A 5,341-nucleotide genomic window follows, 5' to 3' on the forward strand; every position below is an offset into this window, starting at 1 on the left:
TATATGTATATATAGTTGACCGTAAAAATTTAAATATATGATGATGGTCAGGGTTGCGGTCATAAAAGAACAAATAGTTTATAACTATTTTAATGTCCGACGTTTCGCCCCACTTTACAGGACTTCATCGGGCTAAAAGGATACCAAAAAAAAACTGAGAATATTACAACAATAAGGTAATTTAAGCTAGGATAAGTATTATGTAAAAATAAAGTGATAAGAAAGTACATATAAATAAAAGGAAGGAAGACATAAAATAGTATCAATATAAAATAAACATGAATAAACAATGATAAGAATAAAAAATAAGTAACAATGGCAAGAGTAAAAATTTTAAAAAATACGTAAAATATACAGATAAAAAGTACAGGAGACGTACATAAAATAATAATAATTTAATATCATTATTATTATTTTTATTTATATTAATTCTTTCAAGACGTTTAATTAATCTCTAATTTCTTTCTTTCCACGTGTTGTTCTTTTTTATGTACATCTCCTGTACTATTTTAACTGTATATTTTACGTATTTTTACTCTTGCCATTGTTACTTATTTTTTATTCTTATCATTGCTTATTCAAGTTTATTTTATATTGATACTATTTTATGTCTTCCTTCCTTTTATTTATATGTAATTTCTTATCAGGGCCGCCCATAGCTCAGTGGTTAAGACACAGTCTTACCAATTCGATGTTTATTGGCGGTGCCGGTTCGAATCCGGCCTGGGACGTCGACTTTTTTCATTGCGTGGCGGTCCCACAAAATGAAGAACTTTGACCCCCAACCATGGTTAGGCGGCTGTATAGGACTATAATGGGAGTCTTGGCCGAAAAAAAAAAAAAAAAAAATTCTTATCACTTTATTTTTACATAATATTTATCCTAGCTTAAATTGCCTTATTGTATCTTATTGTAAAAAAAAAAAAAAAAAAATTCTTATCACTTTATTTTTACATAATATTTATCCTAGCTTAAATTGCCTTATTGTATCTTATTGTTGTAATATTCTCAGTTTTTTCGTTGTATCTTTTTAGCCCTGATGAAGCCCTGGAAAGTGGGGCGAAACGTCGGACATTAAAATAGTTATAAACTATTTGTTATTTTTTTGACCGAAACCCTGACCATTTTCTTATATTTATCTAGTATTTATATTCTAATATACCTATTATAAATTTTAGCAAAATAAAAGAAACTGACGGTGGGTACATTATTTGATTTTATTAAAATCAATAAATCTTAATTAATTATCCGGCTGTTACTAGCAACGAATCAGTCCTTAACCCTTTTCGAAGGCTCTTATGGTTCATAATAAAAATATGTCAATAAGGTCAGAGACTAGGTGGCTTTATTCTGATCCCAGAAATATTTAAAGAAATGTCTTAATTTATAATGGCCCAATATAATTGCAGAAACATGTTATACTAATAAAAACAAACAACCTACTTGGGTGTGATGTTTACGTTCTAGAAATGGTAGTGAGGAGCCGCTATTCGCTCGCTCTACCGAAACAAGTAGGTAACTGTACAGTTCTCCAGGGGCAAGATGTCGCAAACTATACACTTTTTCTGGGGCTGAGACCAATTGTAAACTTATAGGGGTTCTCTAACTAATCATCTAATTCGGGCTATCCTTTCCGTGTATTGTTTTTGGTCACTTTCTCCACAGCTAGATTCGTTATGTTGAGTTAATAAAAACAAAACCTTGCGCAACAGGTAGCAACATCAATTAAATTATAAGATCCTCGATTATACACACATAAAAACCTCTGTTTATTTGCACATAATATACAGAGCAAATCTTGTTATAATAAAATTCAGACACAGTGGAAGCAGTTAGGACATCACCTGATTACTCTGGGACAATGGAAGGAAGACCCGCCCATTTCCTGAACTTGGACCAAATTCCTAGCTCACCGATTTGATCCTTGGGCTAGGAGGGATATTTGACCCAGTTATTTATTTGTTCCATATAATATATTATATTTAGTATAATACCTTGGATATTTATATTTATATAGTTTATTTCATGAGAATATGATCGGGGGAGGGGGGAGGGAGGAGGGCTATCAATGAAGTAGCAATAGATGAAACATATTTTACTTTATCTGTGCCATCCTTTCGGCATAAATTTCAAGCCCAAGTCAGGGCTAAAAAGATAGAAACCACAATACAGTGAAAAAAAAAACAGTAACCAAAACTTTTTGAAGAAACTATTGAGGATCTAGAAATTTATTTTAGGAGAGGAAGATGGGAAAACAAATTTAAATCTCTTTATTTGATTCAAATATACAACTAAGTCCAATAACAAAAAAATCTACTCAGAAAATTAAGGAATTAGTTCTGAGTCAAGTGATTTGAATTCTAATTGTATTTTAGGCTATGACGTTTCTTGATATAATGTCAACGATATAAAATCAATCCACAAATTAAATCTTTTTCTTTGTTACTTAATTATATTTTTCGAAAGTACTAAGTATATTTTATGATATTTGTTTTCTCAACTTTATTTATTCAATTCACAACTGTAAACTATATTTAACAACCAGCAAATGACGTGTATACAAAAAATTTATGAAGGCAAGAAGGACAACGCCGTTGAAATTGAAATTTAAAAATCAGTTTAGGAAACCCCTGTTCCAGCTCCTTCGTAACCGTTGTTTCGTATCCGCTGAGTCACGTGTTGATGATAGTACTTGATTGGTATGTATTGGAACATGTCGTGAATACATATAAGTATTAATAATCTATTAATTATTTATACAGTTGATATATTTTATTGAAAATAGCCCAAATTTTATTTCTGTACACTTTTCCAGAAAAAAAATAAGATGAATAAAATAGTCCTGAGTAAAGTTTTGAACTTTTTGAGTTTTAAGTTTCCTTAATATGGAAGATGTGACAAGAAATTATCCAAAAATTAAAACTTTTTTTTTCTTCAAGAGGGCGCTATCTTCTTCAGTATCCGGGAATGGAACTACTTTTTGCTAACTCCAGCCCGTTCTGCAACATCCCAGAAATGTTGCCACATTGTTTTTTCTTATGTTCCGAATCCTTCAGCAATAAGAATTTCGGACTATTTACCTCAACTACATTTCGTGAGAACGATTTCATGACCGTAATTCTCAAAATGTCTAAAAAGTCCTACATCTTCTCTTCGCCATCTTTTATTTTCACTTATGTCCCAACGACAACTGAAACCTCTAGATGCCTCCTTCCGTCCGTAGTAAGTGTTTCTTCGACAAATTTTCTCTGACACTACAAACTTCACTGTCACAGGTCTGAATCGAATCAATGGGTCAATTCCTCAAAAATAATCATACTCTGTCTATTAATATATTACATTACTCGGTTTACTAAATTAAGAAGTTTTTTTATGTATAAATATGGTTCTTATTTCAATTTAATCTATTCAAATTAATATTATAATTACAGTAAGTGGTCTTAATAACTTAGAACGTTGTATCCAGGGTTCCTTAGTTCAAAACGCTGTAGGTTCGATTCCAGCGGTCAATATATCGCTGCTTTTTTTGAATAAGTGACTAACAGATTTTTTTATTTATTTTGTGTTTGAGATATTTCATAGATCTACTGGATTTAACGGATTTGACTGGATTTTAGTTACAACTTAAATAGCTTTAGGAAAGTCTGTAGGAAGAACTCAGTCAAGAAAATAACCTTAGCCTACTTTACTATAATTGGAATACGTCCAATTCTAAATTATTATTTTTTAAAAATAATTTATTTATTGTTATTTACAACTGTATAAAAATATATACAAGTAAATTTGCTGTAGGTGACATAGTGAGAAATGTGGAGAATCAATCCATTGATAAAACTCCAATAACATTTCTAGAGGAGATCTTCTTTTCAGACGGCTAGGAGGATTATTAGGTAATGAAGGAGAAGCCAGCTTAGAAACAAGTGGATTTGGGTGCTTGGGAAGTTTATCATGGAAGGAATGGCATCTGGTTTTGGCCAAATTGGCAACGTATGGGACATTGAGGTCCTGATGGATGACTTTATTTGTGACAAAGTAAGGAGCATTAAGGATTTTGGACTGTAAGGATTGCATTCGGGAGGAATTTGGTGGTTAAGTGGAGCCCCAAAGCTCAATTCCGTGTGTCCAGATAGGCCTTATAATAATCATGTAGATCAATCTTTTGTAATGGATAGGCAGTTTAGACCGTTTGTCTAGTAAATGTTGTAATAGTCGAAATCGACGAGCAGTCCTGTCTTTTCAGTCCTGTGTGAGGATTCCATGTCAGTTGTTTGTCGAGATGTAGTCCTAAGTCACGGATCTGTTCGACAGGAATAAGTGGGGTATTATTAAAGAATAGTGCAGGGCAAGAGGTAAATTTTTCAATTAAAAATTGTTTTTTGTCAGATGTGTCATTATTGAATAAAGGCAGCGATGGATTTCAGAAATGAATCTTGGCATTCTCAATCATGAGCTGTTAAATAAAAATTTATATTATATAATCTACTCATACCAAGGAGCGGGCAGCTCAGTATTAAGCCACTGCGCTACAATATGCAAGGAAACGGTTTCGAATCTGTCCGTGGCTGATATTTATTTTCTGTTTTTACTGGAACCGTGAGTCAGCCCTGTGGGTTCGGGAGCCCTTCAGAGTCCACTCAGCCTCATAATGTGGGTACCCCTGGTGGTTAAAGTATCCCTAATTACCCTTAATCATTAAATATTATTCAAAATGCTTGAGGGAAAAATACAAGGGACCAAATAAATCCATACTATTTGAAATAAAACAATATAATAATATACATTTTTTTAATTATTTAATTTGTAAATTTCTATTTTATACATATTTATAAAAAGGAAGGGCGTGGCTCAGTGGAAAGGCAATCTAACTCTAAAGATGCAATGCTACTAACTCCAAAGACCTGGGTTCGAATCCCGCTGTGACATAATTACTGATTCTGTTACTACCGTGCGTCATACCCATGGGTTCGGGAATCCAGCCTTATAATGTGGATAATCTTAGTTGGGTAAAAATCTGGGTAAAATTCTGACCAAACCACCTCCTTGCACAACCGTTGTTCTAGTAACAGTACTTCCTTACAAAGTACTGCACACCTGAATGCTCCAGCTCTACAGCTTTATTCTTCAAAGTGTATTGCGTTATTTTATATCGCTGTTATTCATCTTTCAGCAGCAGACCAATTAGATGATATCTAGTTTTCTTAGCCCGGATATTACCACACCCACTGCAACACTTTCAATCACTTTCCTGTTAATAACATAATTTTAATAGTTAATAAAATAAGATTGGACAGTAGAAACTGCTCTAGTTATGCTTCAAATATATAGGTCAAGTCAAATATTA

At 32.8% G+C, this 5,341-nt stretch overlaps 1 protein-coding gene across 1 annotated transcript in view; it reads left to right on the forward strand.

Annotated features, from left to right (window-relative positions):
- Positions 1-5,341, forward strand: part of LOC106690221 (angiotensin-converting enzyme) — a 46,168-nt gene that overhangs the window by 7,633 nt on the left and 33,194 nt on the right. The gene's annotated exons all lie outside the window — the stretch shown is intronic.

The sequence above is a fragment of the Halyomorpha halys genome, unplaced genomic scaffold (assembly GCF_000696795.3).
Source record: "Halyomorpha halys isolate HHAL.00 unplaced genomic scaffold, Hhal_1.1 Scaffold1620.1, whole genome shotgun sequence".
Classification (NCBI taxonomy): Eukaryota; Metazoa; Arthropoda; class Insecta; order Hemiptera; family Pentatomidae; genus Halyomorpha; species Halyomorpha halys.